Consider the following 22,352-nt stretch of genomic DNA (forward strand, 5'->3'; position numbering starts at 1 on the left):
CCCGACCTTCACTCTTGCTTTTCATGGTTTCGAAAAGCTAAGTTCTTCACCATCTTAGACCTCAATCAGGCGTATAACCAGACCCCTCTGGCGGAAGAATCTAAACATCTTACAGCGTTTGCCACGGACTGGAACTTGTACGAATACAACCGCGTGCCTTTCGGGCTCACCACGGGAGCAGCTGTGCTTACAAGACTGCTAGACAGGGTCTTCTCCGACATCAAATTCGATTACTGTTGTCGTGTTATCAGCTGCTGAAGTTAGCCAATCAGATCGCTTCACGGGTGATTTCAAGTGGGGTTTATAAGACGGTGTTGCTAAATCTGAACGTGTCTTGTTCGGGCTTGAGAGTCATCTAACACATCGCGGGTTTCAGCCAATACCACCGTAGCGTGCTTGCTATATGCCGAGCCTATCAGCAGGGAAATCGTTTTTCATGTCCCTCCCCTGGATAAGTTTTCTTCTATTGACGCTCTCAAGCCGGTCATAAGCCACGTGCCGATTTAGCAACACTGCCTCACAAAGTCCATCTGAAGTCGTCAGTGAAGTGCTCTGATTGGCTGATAAAATGACAACGGTGTGAGATATCGACGTAATTTTTTTCAAATTACCTATCAGTATGACCAACATTCTAACGCTCATATACACGGTTCATTTCGTTTCCGACCACCCTGTATTAACGAAGTACTCATCAATATGCACTCCTAGGAGGACTACAGAGACTAAGGTGGATCAGTGAGGAAGAAATGAACATTCGAATGTTAAAAGCTTTCGAGGAAACACATTCTACAAAGTTATAATTACAACTGTTCTCAAATGTCTTTATTAGCTCCATACATACTTCCCCTCATGGAAGTTCAAACGACTGTTAATTAATTAGATGAAAGTAAAGCACTACGTAACTTTCAACTTTATGTGTTCCTTCTTCGAATAAACAGACGAACGAGAACGCATGCCCGCTCAAAGTTAGTGAGTTACTGTACATTTGGTTACGACATGGAACAGCAGATGAAACATGACAGAAATTAATATTAAGAAATTATTCGCGTTTGTAATACCAAAGCGAGGAATTAAGCTCTAGACTTGGACGTTAAATAACTTTGAATCATTTTGTAATCGTAAAACCCGGCAGCAGTTCACTTCACCTGAGGTCGGGGTAATCATGCAGTAGTGTACGTGTGTATCTTTTAATATAGACTTTAGAAGTTTAGCTAGGCAATAAGTTTGTGTTTTTCTTCCAGTATTAATTCCCTCTATGGATCAGCAGCGAAGTGCCGGCTACCCGTTCCCAAGTTTGTGGATTTAACTCGGCAGAAATAGTCAGAATTTTGAAGGACATAAAGAAAAAATACAATTCGGCACCCCATGTCCTACGACGTCGGCATGTAAACGCTTTCTGGTGAAAAAATGAGTGTTTACCTAATACAAAACATTAAAACTCAGCCATCCTACAAAGCTCCGTTCATCTGGCATCTGGTAGAGTAAAATGGACCGACGAAATTGACACGCAGGCAGCCTATATTGTGTCAAACCAAAATATCTGCACACGGTAGCTAAAACCACTTAGTTAGTAATAATAATAATTGTTCCGGGGTTTCCGTGTTTCAAACAGGAATAGGAAACGCCTGGTTTGAATGGTTGGACAAGGAATTACTTTTTTTTTTTTGCTTTACGTCGCACCGACACAGATAGGTCTTATGGCGACGATGGGATAGGAAAGGCCTAGGAGTTGGAAGGAAGCGGCCGTGGCCTTAATTAAGGTACAGCTCCAGCATTTGCCTGGTGTGAAAATGGGAAACCACGGAAAACCATTTTCAGGGCTGCCGATAGTGGGATTCGAACCTACTATCTCCCGGATGCAAGCTCACAGCCGCGCCTCTACGCGCACGACCAACTCGCCCGGTAAGGAATTACTTAGGGCAGCACTTAACATAACTAATTTGGAAATTTTATTTCTTTCCTGTCTTAAAATTGAGAGATAGAAAATTTGAATGAATAAGAAAAACAATAGAACAGCTTAATAATGAGCTCGTCAGCTCTAACAATATCTGGGACTTAGAAGTCCTGAAATCAGGTACAAAAACATGAGATAATTATTACCAATTACACGGAGAAGAGCATTAATTATTGTTCCAGACAGGTACAATATTTTGCAAGAGCAAGATTTTTCCCGAGCAGGTACACTACGCAGGAGATTGAGCTCCAAAATACAAGAGTATAGCAATAAGTTTGTCATGACGCAGTTAAAATTTCACTAGGCAACCCATCGGGTGACTCCACTTCAAAGTTTTCAAATTGCTCAGTAGTCACTGTTCCCAAAGGGAACTAAAACGAAGAATAGTTACCTTATGAATAATATAGGATAAACAGGGGCATAATTACCCATACTACAAGGATTTCTGGGTAAAAAGGAAAGGTTGCACATAACCGGCCATTAACGAAATGCAAGGAGGCGAAACACCAGCACTCTTTAGAGAAATTACTAGAAACCTAAGCGGGCTACGGTCCAAAGATACAGAGGCTAATCCCATACTACAGTACAAGGGGGTGACTTGAGGAGGAACATTTAAAGCCGAGACAAGATTTACAAAATTTAGAGGTTGAAAACTTTAGTCACCCTATTGCAAGGTTGAATGGGAGACGGGAGAGGGTCACAACTACACCACCACTCAGTCCTAACGCACACAAAATACTTACCTCGAGGATGCGATATTAGAATTGTGCAACACATGCCAAACTTGGTGTGGTACACATTCGTGCCTCTTAAACTAATGAAAGGAAGTAGAAAAGGCATATACACACAATAAAAGATTGGGATCACAAGAATAAGGTTTATTAACATAACATGAAATTCGAATGAATATGCAAACAGAAAAAAAAAGTAGGGATACAGAGAAAAGGATTTAAAGACTTAAAGAGAATTGTACACGCAGACATATTTTTTTTTTCTCAAACCACAGAATTCTGCCTTGTAAACATCGACGGGGATGCAACAGAGGCGTTGCGAAATGTGATGACAATTGTGATCAAAATAGATCTTTCTTGGAAAAATAAATTAACTCTTGACGCAAGGCATTCCTTTCTCCAGAGTGAGAAGTTGGACACGCGTGAAAGAAACAAACATTACTTTAAAACCCACACAATCAAAGCATTCGGTAAAGCTAGATTGAACTCCAATTATACATTCAAAGATGCGAATACAACAATTGTCTCCACAGATACAGCACCCCCAGATACAAAAAATACCGAGAAGTAGGCCCGGTAAAGGAAACAAAACAAAACAAGGAGACTGAGAGGTTGCCATAGTTACGAGATCAAGAAGCATATCTAACAATTAAACATATAAAACAGAAAGAAAAATCTATTGAAATAAACAAGTAATCGGGCATGCAAAGCCGAGAGCAAATGTAATGATGGTGTAAAAATAACACCCGTGAGATGCGGAAAAATAACATAAATCCAACCAGTCAATCCACACAAACGCACGTACGCACAGCGTAGAGACCAGAATGTGCAAGACCAATAGATAGTGGTGTCAAAACACGTTACGAGACAATCTGTACAGCATAACAAGCAAAATCACAGGCTCGCGAGCTTGATTCAAATACCCAGATCGTAACCCTGGATCGCCGCATAGTAGGCCAGGCTCATCCAGTTACAATCGTGACCGTCAAACATTATGCACGCTACATGACATATTCATATCGTCTCACCCAAGGCGAATATGAAATGCATCGCATTAGCGTTAAACAATATCAACACCAAACATGCTCAGCTAGTAGTAGACAGGCAAGCACATCATTCACACAGATCGATGTTACCCTCCGCCCTCACATATGAATAAATGTACGAAAAACAGACGCACAAAACGAAAGACATAAAAGGTCTGCAGAACACCATGTCAGCATAACTATGACAAATCAGAAAGTGATATAAATACCTTAAACCTCGTAGGATAGAACCCGACGATTCTATGTAATTATGAACATTGACTCTAGATAGAGAGTCGTGTAGGGCAAATGGTAAATCGATTTATAATAGGCTACCATATAAAATTTAGCATAATCATTTCACAGCCCAACGCTTCCATCTTCTCAACACAAGTCATTGTTGACTCTCTCAGAGAGCAAAAGGCAAAGAGTAGCAAGAGAGAATTGCTTCGTCAACTCTGATGGCAAGAGGCGCCATCTGCCTAATAGAAGCGAATTACATGCCACGTTCTGTAATATTACAGTTTTATATGCCTGTGACATCGCCATCCCCCACAAGGGCCCTGTTCAGCATAGCAGGTGAGGCGATGTACTGGTCGTCCTACCCAGTTGTATCCTCGATCAAATGTCTCACGCTCCAGGACACTGCCCTTGAGGCGGTAAAGGTGGGATCCCTCGCTGTGTCCGAGGGGAAAACCAACCCTGGAGGGTAAACTCATTAAGAAGGAAAGATAAAAAGAAAGAATTTACTCCTTGAAATGAAGTTGCAATCATTACATTCTAGTAATTGATAAACATCGCACGGAAGCAGAAACTGGGTAAACGAATAAATTAAAATGAATTTAATTTCTTTTCCGGGTTGAACCGTGTTGTACTTGTACGCATATCACGTACAGTTTGCCGACGTTTCGAATACATTGCAGTATTCATTGTCAAGGCGACTGAAATACCCCTACTCGATCCGAGGTAATCAGTCTCCCAGGCAGAATTACACTACTAGGGTGGCCTTGATCTTGGCCTTTTATATCCTAGGATATATATAAAAGGCCAAGATCAAGGCCACCCTAGTAGTGTAATTCTGCCTGGGAGACTGATTACCTCGGATCGAGTAGGGGTATTTCAGTCGCCTTGACAATGAATACTGCAATGTATTCGAAACGTCGGCAAACTGTACGTGATATGCGTACAAGTACAACACGGTTCAACCCGGAAAAGAAATTAAATAATTCTTCACACCGTGGAAGCTTCACTTCTAAAATTAAAATGAAGATAACTTTTTTAGTTCTACTACAGGAAAACCAGTAGCTTCACCAGTGCTTTTTTACCTGTCTAGTACTTCCAAAGACATCACTCTTATCCGAACGATTTTCTTAAATTTGTCGTGGTCCTAACGATTGGACAGGCTGAGGACTTGGGTTCGGACATTTCGGGAGCTTACTCTAAGTAATGACAAGACTAACTCTCCGTCACACACAACTCCCTTCACCTGTTTTATTCTAAAATTTAACACACAGTACAAATACACAAACTCTACAAAAGACTTGATCTTTTGACAAATATATACAACTCTTGGTTTAAGGTAGACTCTTTTCAAGTCCTTGTCTTCCCAATTTCTTTCTACACTCTTCACTTCAGTAATGCTAAGCTTTGTAATACTTGGTGAGTACTTACCTTGTGTTCGAGGGCTTCTTCCGTCTCCTCTCTTGATACTTCTCTCTTCGTGACGCCGTAATCATCTTGCGCGTCGCGATGCTTAGTTGAAGGAAGGTGCAAACTCAGAACTCAAACTTGGCACCTCCAATCTCCCTTCGCTACTATTTGTTAATCTGAGTCGACTATAGTCTCTCCTTGCTTTGCGCATCCTTCGGAATTTCTGGACTGATTCGCTCGGCCACATACAACTTACTGTATTCTGCGGCTCACTGCCACACACCCGTCTCTCACAGATTCTGCAAAGCTTCTCCCCCAGGTCTCTCGAGACCTCCGCCTATATTCCCAGTTCGAGGTTTCTAGAACATCACCCCTTTCCCAGAGATCTGTTGTGTTAAAGTCTGATTAGCTCACGTGTTCCTCCCACTAACTGATGGGGAGTGTCATACTGTAATAATCGTGGTAACCACGACATTTACATAATTTGATTGCCCACCCGAATTAATTATATATATATGTATCATGTATCATATGTAATTTTATTCATTATTAACGTCCATCATCATCATTTATGTAATTGTACGTAAGAACGAGATATAATTTTTAATTGTAATATATTAGAATATTCCGTGCTAATGTCAAAACAGGTCTTGCGCTAACAGGCTACTTGGTGTTTCGCAATAGTCCAGGAAGTTTAATTTTGGATGGTTCTTGGAAACGTACGCAACAGCAAGAGGAAGCTACCTAATTTCGTTGTTGCGACGCTAAATTACCCCATATCACGTGGTCCTATCAGGGGGGCTTTTTCTGTCAAGGACAGACACTTCATCTATATATCGAGAGGGTAGTGACGTATATCGGCTCTCATTGGAACGAGATGTCATGTGACACCAAGGGAGGAAGTGGGAATCTGAAGAGGATTTATATAGATCTACACGGCGTGGTGAAGATCATTCCTCTTCATTCTGTATTCTGCATCCGACTCTGCTATTTGGGTGCATCGCTTACGATGTGCTTATACTCACCATTTCTTATCGGCTCTGTGAGACTTACTCAGATTATTTAGAAAGACAAGTTCAAATAATATAGAAGGACTGGATGTTTTCCATTCTCTCTATTCAGTTAATTCCGATGTGGAATTTCATATTGTAAGGCTGGTACTATGGTTTTGGTACTCAGCAAAATAGGGAGTGATAGATTCAGGGTGGAATCCATTCCATGAAGCAGATGACAAGGATGATGCTGTTGGAAGAGGGACGACAACGATCAACCACGGAAGCAGACTACGAAAAGATCAACCTACGGTGAGCATGAGTTAGCCCTGTTATCGCAAGTCCACGAGTGTAGTATTGAATTGTAATCTCAGTCAGTAATTTTTAATTTTGATAAAAAAAAACTCGTTTTTACGCAATTTCATATATTTTAGAATAAAACTTTTTGCTTTTTACATCGTTAGATAATTTGACTTTTTAGTAGGTTCCCTTTGTTTTTCCTTATGGTATTTAATGGTCAGTATCCTCATACCGGGATAGTCTCATTAAATTATGTTTGTTACTTTTTATATCTAAATTCGGTTTCAAATTCAATTTAATTTCGAAGTCTGGCGCCCAGCTTGCAATTGGTTTTAATTATCTATATCGGGCGTTTGATCCGTTACAATAGAATATACTCGAACACAATATCTTCCTAACGCATCAAAATATCTCCGCAAACCTACGCGACATTTTCTTCCACTGGCTTCTCGAAATACCCTCAGGGCTTCCTATTGCGCTTCTGTTTTACAATGACGCCGCCGTCGTGTTGTCGGCTATTTCACAACATTACACATGCACTGGCTTTGCGTTGAGCTAAACTTGCTTTATGTTAAACTGCGATGAAATCTTATGCCTTGAATACTTCGAATATTCACTTAATAAAATTATCACTCAAACATCCCAAGCACTGTAACCTCCTGTCACTGTTATACATTCATTTAACCTCTGGACTAATACTCCCTATCTCTATTCTCGGAGGTCACGGATTCGAGACTCTCTCTAGTACGTTCGCTGGACACTAAGACATGAAAGGGGCGCGGTGCGACACGCGGTCGTGACAAATTATTATTATTATTTTACAACTTGCGCCGCACCGACACAGATAGGCCTTACGGCAATAATGGGACTGGAAATGACTAGGAGTTGGAAGTAAGCGGCCGTGGCGTTAATTAAGGTACATCCAAAGCATTTGGCTGGTGTGAAAATGGAAAACCACGGAAAACCATCTTCAGGGTTGCCGACAGTTGGGCTCGAACCCACTATCTCCCGAATTCTGGTTCTTAAAATTAAACAGATGTCTTCCTTCAATTGTTCCTGTAGGGCGTCTTTTCAGTTAATGCAAAGATTTATTTACCCGAACGAGGTCGCGCCTTAGCGATGAGAATTTTAAGAACCAATTATTTTATATCCGCCTCTGTGGTGTGATTAGCTGCCGCCCCCGGAGGCCCAGGTTCGATTCCCGGCTCTGCCATGAAATTTGAAAAATGGTACGAGGGCTGGAACGGGGTCCACTCAGCCTCGGGAGGTCAACTGAGTAGACTGGGTTCGATTCCGAACTCAGCCATCCTCGAAGTGGTTTAGCGTGGTTTTCCACTTCTTCTGCAAGCAAATGCCGGGATGGTACCTACTTAACGCCACAGCCGCTTTCTTCCCTCTTCTAGCCTATCCCTTCCGATCTTGCCATCCCTCCCAAGGACCCTGTTCAGCATAGCAGCTGAGGCCGCCTCGGCGAAGTACTAGTCCTATACCTTAGTTGTATCCCTGACCGAATTCTCACGCCCCAGGACACTGCCCTTGAGGCGGGCGGAAAAACAAACCCTGAACTGTAAACGGATTAATAAAGAAAGGAAGGAAGGAAGAAAGAGAAAGAATCACTTTATTTTTATTGCAAAGCAAAGCAAAGCAAAGCAAAGCAAAGTCACCTCCGTACAGGCCATGAAGGCCCTTGGGGGAGTGGAAGGTAAAGGCTTCCACCATCGTTAACCTCGGCACGTTATGGGGTAGGTGGTTTGCTCTACGCCCGGCCGCCTTTGCCCCCAGGAATTAACCTGTAGGCTGAGTGAACCTGCAGGCCAAATGCACCTCCGGAAGTGGAAATTTCGTTTCTTAAATTTTACGACTTCCTGACAGGGATTCGAACCCACGTCCTTCCGGGCGGACCGAGCACGCCTTTACCGCCTCGGCCAGGCAGCCCCTTTATTTTTATTGTAAATGGTAAATTATTTGAAATACTGAAAGTCAAAACAAAATATAAATTATCCGAAGAAAAATATTTTACAAGTTTGAAGGAATCATGCTTAGGCCTAGGACCACGTAGTGCTGATGCCCACTTAATGCCAACTTTACACTTAAAAATACTACACAATTTTGTTTTTGCTAGCGGCTTTACGTCGCACCGACACAGATAGGTCTTATGGCGACGATGGGATAGGAAAGGCCTAGGAGTTGGAAGGAAGCGGCCGTGGCCTTTATTAAGGTACAGCCCCAGCAATTGCCTGGTGTGAAAATGGGGAACCCTGCAGAAAATTAGGTATTATTTTACAAATGTTTGTATTATTCCAGCTCCATCCGAAAATGTGTCAGTGATTTCCTTAAGGCTGGTTTTCTGTAAAGTAATTGAGGAGTGTCGATTCAAAGGCGCTATTTCCACCATCAGAAAGTTGTGGAAAAACGCAAGGAAATGTACACTGGCTGAGCAAATGTCATGGGATAGCGGAGCACTGATGCGCAGGTGTGTTGTCTGCGCACAATGGGCCCCCTAGTTGTTCTGGAAGAGACTTTGAAGTACGCGGTATGTTGAGCTCCTCGGATACCATCTCCACCCTTTTTTTGCCTTCCAGCGCCCAGGCGGTTCTGCGGTGTTTCAAGATGATAATGCGCCGCTACATCGCTCCTACGTCACCCGGGAATGGTTCCAGGAACATGCAGCGGAGGTCCAACGACTGCCATGGTCACCCAGGAGCCCCGATATGAACCCTATCGAGCATATCTGGGATGTCCTGGAACGCAGGCTCCGTGCCATGGATCCTGCACCCACGAACAGACCAGCATTGGTGGCCGCTCTGCAAACGATTTGGCGTCAGCTGCGTCCAGAGGACTACCAGGGACTTGTCGACACACTTCCACGGCGTCTCACTGCAGTTCGCAGGACCAGAGGAGGCCCCACACGCTATTAGGTGACAATCCCTTGACATTTGCTAAGTTAGTGTATAATAAAAAGCTCATGGAACGTACCCATGATCGAGTATGTCGATACTTTTAAATAATTGGATCTTTCTGGACTGAATTATTCATTGCATTCAATAGTATCCAACTAATGCAATGCGTATGGACGAAATATTGTCTTTCTTTCTTTCTTAATCTGTTTAATCTTCCGGCTGGTTCTTCTCTCCGACTCGGGGATCCCACCTCCACCGTTCAAGGGCAGTGTCCTGGAGCGTGAGACTTTGGGCTGGGAATGGAGTTGGGGAAGATGACCAGTACCTCGCCCAGTCCAGGTGGTCTCACCTGCTATGCTGAGCAGGGGCCTTGCGGGTGATTGGAAGATCGGAAGAGATAGGCTAGGAAGAGGGAAAGAAGCGGCCGTGGCGTTAAGTTAGGTACCATCCGGGAGAATGGCCGAGGTGGAAATCGAAGCCAGTCTACTCAGTTGACCTCTCGAGGTTGAATGGACCCCGTTCCAGTCCTCGTACCACTTTTCAGATTTCGTGGCGAATCGAATGCGGTCCTGCGGGTTTGGTAGCTAATCATAACAACCACTATACCGCAGGGATGTACAACAGGGAACTTAGAAAAATAAGTTTCCTGGGCTTGTAAAGCTTAGGAAGTTTATCTTCTTCTTCTTTATCTGTTGACTCTCCAGGTTCGGTTTTTCCCTCGGACTCAGAGAGGGATCACACCTCCACCGACTCAAGGGCAGTGTCCTGGAACTTTAGACTCTGGGTCGGAGGATACAACTGGGGAGGATGACCAGTACCTCGCCTAGGCGGCCTCACCTGCTATACTAAAGGGGCCCTGTGGGGTGGATGGGAAGATTGGAAGGAATAGACAAGGAAGAGGGAAGGAAGCGGCCGTGGCCTTAAGTTAGGTACCAACCCGACATTTGCCTGGAGGAGAAGTGCGAAACCACGGAAAACCACTTCCAGGATGGCTGAGGTGGGAATCGAACCCACCTCTACTCAGTTGACCTCCCAAAGCTGAGTGTGCCCCGTTCCGGCCCTCGTACCACTTTTCAAATTTCGTGGCAGAGCCGGGGGTGGCAGCCAATCACACTAACCACTACACCACAGAGGCGGACTAGGAAGTTGTATCACCACCATTAAACAGTAGTCGTGTTTGAATTCTGGACATCAGTTAAGCTAAATGTATGACTATGATTGTTAGAGATCTTGTCGGAGGCTTGCAGTAGACGCCTCCGTGGCGCAATCGGCTAGCGCGTTCGGCTGTTAACCGAAAGGTTGGTGCTTCGAGCCCACCCGGGGGCGTTAACACTTTTTTTTGTAGTGGCTGCTATTTTCCTACCAATAAATTAAAATTGCTCTATTGTTTGCAGCATCTAAATAATAACCAATCAGTTTACATTTTGAATTCACGAAGAGGTATAAATATGCAGTTCTAGATACAATCATTATTTTACTGGGTAAGACATCTCGTACAATTGAATATAACAAACATATCACCACGAAAATAGCCTCCGTGGCTCAGGCGGCAGTGCGTCGGCCTCTCACCGCTGGGTTCCGTGGTTCAAATCCCGGTCACTCCATGTGAGATTTGTGCTGGACAAAGCGGAGGCGGTACAGGTTTTTCTCAGGGTACTGCGGTTTTTCCTGTCATCTTTAATTCCAGCAACACTCTCCACTATCATTTCATTTCATCTGTCAGTCATTAATCATTGCCCCAGGGTGTGACAGGGTTCGGCAGCCGGCACAGTTCCTATCCTCGCCGCAAGATGGGGCTTCATTCATTCCATCCCTGACTCGGTCACTGACTGGAAAACAGGTTGTAGGTTTTCATTTTCATTATCACGATTAAAACACTCTCTGTTTTATTATTATTAGAATTAGTATTATTATTGTTATTACATCAATTTACCGTGCAGCGCTGGTTTTTTCCCCCGGACTAAGCGAGGGATCCCACCTCTACCACCTCAAGGGAAGTGTCCCGGAAGAGGACCAGATGGTCTCACCTGCTATGCTGAAGAAGTACCTTGTAGGGGATGGGAAGAATGTAAGGGATAGGCTAGGAAGAGGGAAAGAAGCGGCCGTGGCCTTAAGTTCGGTACCACTCCGAAATTTGCCTGGAGAAGTGAAAAATCATGGAAAACCACTTCGAGGATGGTTGAGATGGTAATCGAACCCCCTCTACTCGGATGATTCCCCGAGGCTGAGTGGACCCCGTTACAGTCCTTGTACCATGTTTCAAATTCCATGGCAAAGCCAGGGCTCGAACCCGGGCCTCTGGGGGTGGCAGCTAATCACACTAACCATTACACCATAGAGGCAGATACTGTTCCTTTTATCGATCCAATTTAATGTAGGATGGCCCAATCAGTACACACATATACATCAACAGCTCCTAATTAGTGGCTGTCCTCCTCACAGCAGGTATTAGCTGAGACGGTGATAATCCTCATTGACAGCTCAGCCCTCACATGACTCCGCACGCTCCGTCACTTCACACAGCAGTTGCATGCAGTCAGATTCGAACATACGGCTTCTGACCATCACAGCACACGACCACTTTTCACTTGTTTCGACTCCGGATAAATCCGACGACTCACACAGTCAGTACAGTCAATTCAATGTGGCTGCTCCGCACACACACTGGCCACTCAACAGCTACCACACTACTCCAGTGACATCCAACACTACTACTATCCAATTCCAAACCTCACACTGCCTCTTGTTGAATATCCACCACACACTGGACATTCCAACACAGCAACAACTCCTACTTGGCGGACTTACATCTCTGGTGATGCTGGAGTCTTGGATGTTCGGTTGAGAAGTTATAGTCTCGTTTCGTCTTCACGAAGGCCCTCGAGGAAACCAGAGGAAAGTGCTATAGAAGGCGAGGGTGCGGCATGTCTTCGGATCTGCTGGGAGGTCTCCGTCCTGACTTACTCATCCCTTCCAGAAAAAGCCTAAGTGGACTTCTGAACGGCTGGCGGTCGCCTGAGCACGTAAGAGTATTAAAACACCCCTTTATACAAGCTGCAGAAAATTTTGTTTCGTAAATTAAAGCAGTATTAAGATACTTGACATATATCCTTTAATTCCTAGGTGAAACATAGGGCCTCAACAAAATTTCTCCAGCTTGTTCTATATGCCATGAATGATTTTATCTCTCTTCGTGTCTTGTTGACTCCAGCTGTCTCCGTGTCTATGGTTCTCTTCCAAGTAATCCTCGGTCTGCCTTGCTTGTCACTACCTTGTGGATTCCAGCTCAATGCCTGCCTTGTGATACCTTCTTGTGGTCTTCTCATGGTGTGACCAATCCATCTCCATTTTCTTATCATTATCTACTGCTATGCGGTACTTTGACTTATGGCCTCCCGAAGGTCTTTGTTTGAGATGATCTTTGGCCACCGTATTCTCATAAGATACCTCAAGCAACGATTTATAAAAGTTCTGTATTCAGAAGGAGGAGATATTATTGTCATTATTTGTATTATTTATTATTATTATTTAATTTGTATATGTATTCTTTATATCTTAAGCTGGAAGATCTCCATATGTGATATGAGTAATTTTATTTTGTATAAACGGATGGGAAAACAGTGCTATTTTCAAACTCGGATACTTTGTATGAATCATGTGGACAGCCCAGAGTCCGTTGATGCTGTTATTGTCTTGGGATTCGGAAGTGGTTCGGGGTGTGGTCTTGGAATAACAAGAGGATCTTCCACTCGTGATTGGATCTTCAACATCAATCTAGACGTATCATGAAAGATTAGAGGGAAGCTGAGGTCTATTTTGGTATGTAAGAAAACGGCGGAGAAGAAGTAGGACTTCAAACTTTGGTATGAAAATGAGATGTAAGTTTGGTGGAACGTGGTTTTATAATGTTTGTGGAATGTGAAGTGCGGTACTAAGCTACAACTGTGGAGTGCTTAGGCACTTGGTATTGTATCAGTTGTATTGTATGTTGTTGAAAGCTATGGGGTAATGCATCTCAGACTTTTCAGAATTTATATTTTGGAACGGCAAGCATGTGTTGGTCAAGTGAATGTATCTTTAAACCGAGTGTTAGAGTCAGTGAACAAAGTATATAAAGGTACAGTATCTGTGTGATATAACAATGAGTGTACGCAAGTTGCTTTTTTTTTTTTTTGCTTTACGTCGCACCGAGACATATAAGTCTTATGGCGACGATGGGATAGGAAAGGCCTAGGAAGTGGAAGGAAGCGGCCGTGCCCTTAATTAAGGTACAGTCCCAGTATTTGCCTGGTGTGAAAATGGGAAACCATGGAAAAACCATCTTCAGGGTTACCGACAGTGGGGCTCGAACCCACTATCTCCCTATTACTGGATACTAGCCGCACTTAAGCGACTGCAGCTATCGAGCTCGGTGTTTGCAAGCTGCGTTGACATACAGAGACAATGAAGGGTACTTATCTACGTAAATATGCTTTGTAATGAACTTTCACCGGGCTGACTGCAAATGGTAGCTTGGTCCTCGCTTTTGGTTTCTCACTGTTGTTGTTGTAAATATGGAGTCTTCCAGCAGTATTTTGTGAGTGTATTTTATGTATATTTTTGTGATAGTACATATATCACACCCTCGCACTATATGTAGAAGTGTGAGATATTATTGACAGTATTCGATTTATTATTATTATTATTATTATTATTATTATTATTATTATTATTATTATTATTATTATTATAAGTATTTCATTTGTATATTTTGTCATTTATATTTGTAAGCTGGGAGATATTGCTATATTGGACTCTGGCAATTTGTATGACTCATGCGGGCATCCCAGTCTGATGAGTTGAGCTGGTTGTTGTACTAGGAAAGTTCTATGACTCATATGAAACACCCGAGAGTTTGTTTATAACTTAGGACCAAGGAAAAGTTCAGGGCATGGTCTTGACAAGCGGAGCTACCATGATTGGCTGGCGAGGATCTATCTCGGCGTATCATCTGAGAGGAAGGGAGAAGCGGATGTTTATATAAACTTGGACATCACAGAGGAAAAAACCACAACTGACACACTGTAGAGAAGGAAGTAGTGCTGGATATATGGTATTCGAGTGACACGGCTACAATGAACTGGACTTCAAACGTTCGTGGAACGTAGTCTTGTTATGTTCGTGGAAAGTGACTGATCGACAAATTGTGGAGTGTTTACGCATTAAGTATTGTAGTACTTGTGGAGGTCTGGCATTATATGTTGGTGAAAGCTATCTCAGACTTTCCATAATTTATGTTCAGGATCGACAAGCGTGTGTTACTCAAATGTATATATCTTTACAAGTGTTTAAAGTCTGTGAACACAGTATTACGTGGTACAGTATCTATGTGATGTTATAACTGCCGATTATGAGAATCGACAAGTCGTATCGATACAGAGACAATGAAGGGTATTTACCTACATATATGTACATTGTTCATCGGACTATCTACAAATGGTAGCTTAGTTCTCGCTTTCGTTTTCCCACTGTTTTCATTATTGTTGTTGTTGTAAATATGGAGTCTTCCAGCAATCTTTTGTGTGTGTATTATATGTATAATTTTGTGTGTTGATGAGGTGCTCAAGCACGGATTTTGTTAAGAATATAGTTAGATATTTTAGAATCAATGGAGTTATTGATGAACCTAGGTGCAGTTCCTACCTATTTAGTCGTTATCAGAAGGTTAGGTAAGGCCTGAAGCAGATGTACCAGTACGCAGCATTATGTACACGCCCTGGGATATAAAGAATTATCCTGCTCTATCAAAATTCGAGCGATCCATTCTGGTGAACTCTGGCGCCCATACTACGGACATTTCGATTAAATATTTTTATTAATTTAATTTATTTCAAGTATTTTATGAAGTTTTTGAGTAATGTCATTTATTTATATATTTTTATTTATATATTATTCATGATTTTATATATTAGTATTCATCAAATTGTTAAAATTTTAGTGTGTCGATGAGGTGCCCATGCACGGATGTTACTTAGAATATAGTTATCTAAGACGAAATTATAAAAGAATTCAATTGTATTAGGTCCACCTATTCAATACATTTATGTCATTTATTAAGTGGTCTGTTTAAAAGTTACATAGTTGTTTAAAATACCTCGGATATGTTTCGACCTGGCTTAGAGGTCATCATCAGTAAAGGAACAAAGAAGAAAGACATACGACAAAAACAGTGATACATAAAAGTCCCAGATAAAACACAGTCGTTTTGGGAGTTTACGTTAAAATGTACATAGCTCCAATATTGAAAAAATATATTCAACAAGTACAATGAAAAACTATAAAAAATATACATGGATTCAAACTTGGACAAACGTTGATAGTGTGGGTTCCAGCGTATTTAGTACTATATTACTTGGCTTGATAAAATACGTTCCTGTAACTCTTTACTCTATGTTGTTCCTAACGTTGTTGCCGTTTTGTTGTTCTTATTCTTGTTTTGGTTTCCGCCATGTATCCTCAAGGAACTTGAGACATTTTACTAAATTTCAAAGGATGTGTTAAGTTTGCTGAAGGCTTATGTACAGTCTGTACAATTGCATGTTTGGAATTAATTGGATTATTGTTGGTCAGGGCGTGACATTTACCGTTTGTTCGTTAAACGGTAAACTGTAGACCAAGAAAGGGAATCTGTTATGTGAAGCAATACTCTATCTCTGCTACCTTATATTCAAACATGCCTGATAACAGACCACCCATTCCACATCACGGAATCTTGAATATAAAAAGCGAGAGTAAATCTGATGTCCGCCTCTGTGGTGTAGTGGTTAGCGTGATTAGCTGCCACCCCCGGAGGTCCGGGTTCGATTCCCGGCTCTGTCACGAAATTTGAAAAGTGGTACGAGGGCTGGAACGGGGTCCACTCAGCCTCGGGAGGTCAACTGAGTAGAGGTGGGTCCGATTCCCACCTCAGCCATCCTGGAAGTGGTTTTCCGTGGTTTCCCACTTCTCCTCCAGGCAAATGCCGGGATGGTACCTAACTTAAGGCCACGGCCGCTTTCTTCCCTCTACCTTCTTTATCCCTTCCCATCTTCCTATCCCCCCGCAAGACTCCTGTTCAGCATAGCAGGTGAGGCGCCTGGGCGAGGTAATGATCATCCTCCCCAGTTGTATCCTTCGACCCAATGTCTCACTGCTCTTGAGGCGGTAGAGGTGGGACCCCTCGCTGAGTCCGAGGGAAAAGCCAACCCTGGAGGGCAAGCAGATTAACAAAGATGTTATGTGCACGTTAGGAGAGTATGGAGACAAGAAGGATTTCTAGGTCTGAATATACCAGTGTGATGTTTCAGTTCGACAGGAAATATTCGATCGGGCGAGTTGATGACTCTGCGGTACAAATCTCTCAGTTTCAAGCATTGTGGCTGAAACTTCATTGGAGTTTTCGTATCAAAGTAAATTTCCGCCCTCTTCTGTTCTGACCGAGCTCGATAGCTTCAGTCGCTTAAGTGCGGCCAGTATCCAGTATTCCGGAGATAGTAGGTTTGAACCCCACTGTCGGTAGCCCTGAAGATGGTTTTCCGTGGTTTCCTATTTTCACATCAGGCCGTACCTTAATTAAGGCCATGGCCGCTTCCTTCCCACTCCTAGCCCTTCCCTGTCTCATCGTCGCCATAAGACCTATCGGTGTCGGTGCGACGTAAAGCAACTAGTAGCTCTTCTGTTCTGTATGGATTCTGTTCAGGGAAGTTTGCCCTCCACCTTGAGTGAATCTGTTTGCTAAATATCTTAATCGTAATCATTCAACAGTACCAAGCATGTTTCATATGTTTTCTTTTTTTGCTATTTGCTTACCGTCGCACCGACACAGATAGGTATTATGGCGACGATGGGATAGGAAAGGCCTGGGAATGGGAAGGAAGCGGCCGTGGCCTTAATTAAGGTACAGCCCCAGCATTTTCCTGGTGTGACATTGGGAAACCACGGAAAACCATCTTCAGGGCTGCGGACAGTGGGATTCGAACCCACTATCTCCCGGATGCGAGCTCACAGCTGCGCGCTCCTAACTGCACGGCCAATTTGCCCGGTTTTCATGTGTTTAGTGGGTACTGTACGGATGGTTTCGATTAACCTTAATCTTACCTCCATGGATGCGATAAAATTCTGCTCAATGCATTGAAGACAGGTTAGAACTGCATGTTCCCGAGGTTTGTACCATAGGTCCCGTGGCTTATCATCTCAGATAAATCCCGGAAGGAAGGGAAGAATAACTCATTCAACTTTCTACTGAAGAAGAATAAATATGCAATAAACAAAACTGAATAGAATGCTAGAAAGACAGGAGGGAAGGCCTGAGTTGTTTATGCTAAGAACAACCTGTCCACTAGTTTCTTAAATACAGTTTGACATGGAGATGTATTGTCAAAATGGGTATTTGCTCAGTGCTGGTGGGATATTTTTCCTGTTATAGTGTTGGCTATATGATAAGGCCGTTTTCCAGACGTAATTTTATTTCAACTCCAAGATAGTTATATAAAACCTGTAACTTTGCTTGCTGAGAATTCAGCATCCAGTATTCGGGAGACAGCTCTGAAGATGGTTTTCTGAGGTTTGCCCCGTTCTTAAATGATATTTACTTTACGTCTCACTAACTACTTTCTTTTAGAGTTTTGCGGATACGCCGAGATGCCGAAATTTAGTCCCGCAGGAGTTCTTTTACGCGCCAGTAAATCTACCGACAAAAGGCTGACGTATTCGGACTCTTTCAAATGCCACCGGACTGAGTCAGGATCGAACCTGCGAAGTTGGCGTCAGAAAGCTAGCCAATGAGCCCGGCGTTTCCCCTTACATCATTTTCACACCACGATCGCTTCCTTCCCCACTCATAGCCCTTTCCTATTCCATCGTCGCCTTTAGACATCAACAACACTTATTCAGAGTACAAATTGTATGACTCTACTATTTTATCAGCTTCTTATCAGAACGGATCAAACTAAGCCTCCGTGGCGCAATCGGCTAGCGCGTTCGGCTGTTAACCGAAAGGTTGGTGGTTCGAGCCCACCCGGGGGCGTTTATGTTTTAAGCTGTTTAATACTATCCCTGCATGAAGTGAAGACCTTTGTATGGTCTAAATAAAAACCAGTTTAAATCATGTGCGGCCTACGTTCTGAATCACATTTAAGAATTTCCATGTTTTATGAAGAGAGTAAGTCACAGTCCGCCTCTGTGGTGTAGTGGTAAATGTGATTAGCTACCATCCCCGGAGGCCCGGGTTCAATTCCCGGCTCTGCCACAAAATTTGAAAAGTGGTACGAGGGCTGGAACGGTGTCCACTCAGCTTCGGTAGGTCAAATGAATAGAGGGGGATTGATTCACTCGATTCCCTCCTCAGATATCCTCGAGGTGGTTTTCCGTGGTTTCCCACTTCTCCTCCAGGCAAATGACCGGATGGTACCTAACTTAAGGCCACGGCCGCTTCCTTCCCTCTCCCTTGCCTATCCTTTCCAATCATCCAATCCCCCCCCCCCCCACAAGACCCCTGTTCAGCATAGCAGGTGAGGCCACCTGGGCGAGGTACTGGTCCTCCTTCCGGGTTGTATAAAACCCCGACCCAAAGTCTCAAGCTCCAGGAGACTGCCCTTGAGGCGATAGAGGTGGGATCCCTCGCTGAGTCCGAGGGAAAAACCGACTCTGGAGGGTAAGCAGATTAAGAAGAAGAGGAAGAAGAAGAAGAAGACGAAGATGATATAAATACTATATTGTCGACTGAAGAGAAAGCGAATGCCAACACGTTTCAATTATATTAGGGGAACACAAGAGTGTGAGTACGCGTTGCTGGCAAATTGAAGTATTTCTGTTAAGTGATTTGTTAAGCAGACTTCTTACTGCTCTGCTGATGTATTTACGTGTTTTATCTTTTGCCTCAAGGTCGCGATAAACTGTCTTAAGATATTTTCATAGCAGTTCCGGTGGCTGTGTCCTCGGTAGTATAGTGGTCAGTATCCCCGCCTGTCACGCGGGAGACCGGGGTTCGATTCCCCGCCGGGGAGGTAGTTTTTTCCCGCGAGGGAAAGAGTTAATTGTAGACATGAAGTAATTAATTCCACGTCATACAAAACGCAATCGCTTAACATATTCCCACTAAGATATAATATTCTCTAAAGAAGTTGTATGTATTAAAGGGCCTTTTGATGTACATCTGTAATGCTCGTGAAAAGTGACACAGGTCTTAAAACCTACTTTTATAGGAGAGGCAAGAAAACAGTCTTTGTGAACAGGTCTACAACTACATGCTTTATATTTGAGTACTTCAGTTTCTTATTTATTTAATACTAGTAGTGCGTCCACCTCTGTGTTGTAGTGGTTAGCGTGATTAGCTGCCACCCTCGGAGACCCAGCTTCGATTCCCGGCTCAGCCACGAAATTTGAAAAGTGGTACGAGGGCTGGAATGGGGTCCACTCAGCCTCGGGAGGTCAATTGAGTAGAGGTGGGTTCGATTCCCACATCAGCCTTCCTCAAAGTGGTTTTCCGTGGTTTCCCACTTCTCCTCCAGGCAAATGCCGGGATGGTACCTAACTTAAAGCCACGGCCGCTTCCTTTCCTCTTCCTTGTATATTCCTTCCATTCTTCCGATCCCCCCACAATGCCCCTTTTCAGCATATCATGTGAGGCCGCCTGGACGTTGTACTGGTTATCCCCCCAGTTGTATCCCCAGACCCAAAATCTCACGTTCCAGAGCACTGGCCTTGATGCGGTAGTGGTGGGAAATACCAGCCCTGAACGGTAAATTGATTCAGAAAGAAAGAAAGAAAGAAAGAAAGAAAGAATACTTAATTTATTTAATAACTATTTCGTGTAACTAGCTTTGTGCAGCACTTGAAAGTGTGGACGGCGCTACCGTGCACAGGACACTGTGAGTTAATGTGATGGAGAACAATGCGGTGTTCGGTGTACGAGTTTCAGGAATGTTAGGTACAGCATAAACACCCGATCCCATAACCAAGATAAATTACAGATTCCATATCTGTTGTTCTCCTAGCCTTTTCGTAAACGATTTCTAAGAAATTGGAAATTTATTGAACGTCTCCCTTGGTAAGTTATTCCAATCCCTAACTCACCTTTCTATAAACAATTGTTTGCCCCAGTTGTCCTCTTGAATTCCGACTTTATATTTTCCTACTGTTAACGACACCACTCAAACTTATTCGTCTACTAATGTCATTCCACGCCATTTCTCCGCTGACAGCTCGGAACATACCACTTAGAAGATCAGCTCGTCCTCTCTCTCCCAAGTCTTCCTAGCCCAACTTCTGCAACATTTTTGTAAAGCTAATCTTTTGTCGGAAATCACCCAGAACAAATCGAGCTGCTTTTCCCTGGATTTTATCCAGTTCTCGAATCAAGTAATCCTGGTGAGGATCCCATACACTGGAAACTATTTTGCTATTTGTTTTACGTCGCACCGAGAAAGAGAGGTCTTGTGGCGACGATGGGATAGGAAAGGCCTAGGATTGGGAAGGAAGCGGCCGTGGCCTTAATTAAGGTACAGCCCCAGCATTTTCCTGGTGTGAAAATGGGAAACCACGGAAAACCATCTTCAGGGATGCCGACAGTCGGGTTCGAACCCACTATCTTCAGATTACTGGATACTGGCCGCACTTAAGCGACTGCAGCTATCGAGCTCGGTACACTGGAACCATACATTAGTTGTGGTCTTACAAGAGACTTACATGCCCTCTCCTTTACATCCTTACTACAACCCCTAAACACCCTCATAACCATGTGCAGATATCTGTACCCTTTATTTACAGTCCCATGTATGTGATTACCCCATTGGAGATATTTCCTTATATTAACACCTAGGTACTTACAGCGATCCTCATAAGGAACTTTCACAACTTCAACGCAGTTATTAAAACTGAGAGGACTTTTCTTATTTGTGAAACTAACAACCTAACTTTTATCCCCGTTTATCATCATACCATTTCCGGCTGTCCATCTCAGAACATTATCAAGGTCATTTTGCAGTTGCTCACAATCTTGTAACTTATTGTGAGCCGTATCCTACCGGCCCATAATAATAATTGGAATATTATTTGACCAATATGTAAAATTTATTCAGAAAAGTTACAGTCTAACATGTGAAAGCATCGTATCCTAAGATAGTTGATACCGGATGTTGAGCAAGACAGTGGTTCGCTGGATGTTGCTTCATATTTCCGTATGACCGTGAGAAAAGATAGCGTACCCAAGCGTTGGCAAAGATCGACACGTGTATTAGATGCTGACCAAGCAAGATATTTCAGCCAATGGGAACTTAGGGATTTGGCAAACCTGGAGGCTACACCGCGCCAAATATTAATTCCAGGATGACCAACGTGCTCTGTGGATAAAGTCAGTTTCTGTAAGAGATCGGTTTTCCACAGTTTCTGAAGTCAGATATATTTGGAAATGTGTTATAAAAATTGGTGGAAGAGATTTGCTAGTGTTTGAACTGTGTTTTGTAAATATATTACAATAAGTATTATGTCATCATACATGACGAACTCTCTGATTGGTGGTTGGTTCAGACACCCGGGAACCCCAACATTATTGGCGTCACCGAAGCCTCCTCAGTAACCCTAGCTCTGGAGAGCGTCATTCCGTAGTTGAAATTTGAGCAGTACGGATGTACCAACTCTGTATCTCTGTGGTAAAGATTTGAACAGTGCGGATGCATTAGCTCTGTGACTGGTGTTATTCCAGTAATAGTAACTGGTTATCATTGATACTGTAAATTGTGCAGTCGCAATATTTACTGTACTTGAGTAAATGAAATAGTATAATT

The 22,352-nt window shown here is 43.2% G+C and overlaps 3 non-coding genes across 3 annotated transcripts; all 3 read left to right on the forward strand.

Annotated features, from left to right (window-relative positions):
• The first annotated feature begins 10,804 nt into the window (after positions 1–10,804).
• On the forward strand, positions 10,805–10,878 carry TRNAN-GUU (transfer RNA asparagine (anticodon GUU)). The gene has a single exon. It is a non-coding gene; the product is annotated as a tRNA-Asn (tRNA).
• A 7,643-nt stretch (positions 10,879–18,521) lies between these two features.
• On the forward strand, positions 18,522–18,595 carry TRNAN-GUU (transfer RNA asparagine (anticodon GUU)). The gene has a single exon. It is a non-coding gene; the product is annotated as a tRNA-Asn (tRNA).
• A 907-nt stretch (positions 18,596–19,502) lies between these two features.
• Positions 19,503–19,574, forward strand: TRNAD-GUC (transfer RNA aspartic acid (anticodon GUC)). Its single transcript has one exon. It is a non-coding gene; the product is annotated as a tRNA-Asp (tRNA).
• The last annotated feature ends 2,778 nt before the right edge of the window (positions 19,575–22,352 follow it).

This window comes from Anabrus simplex, chromosome 5, assembly GCF_040414725.1.
Source record: "Anabrus simplex isolate iqAnaSimp1 chromosome 5, ASM4041472v1, whole genome shotgun sequence".
In the NCBI taxonomy this organism is placed as follows: domain Eukaryota; kingdom Metazoa; phylum Arthropoda; class Insecta; order Orthoptera; family Tettigoniidae; genus Anabrus; species Anabrus simplex.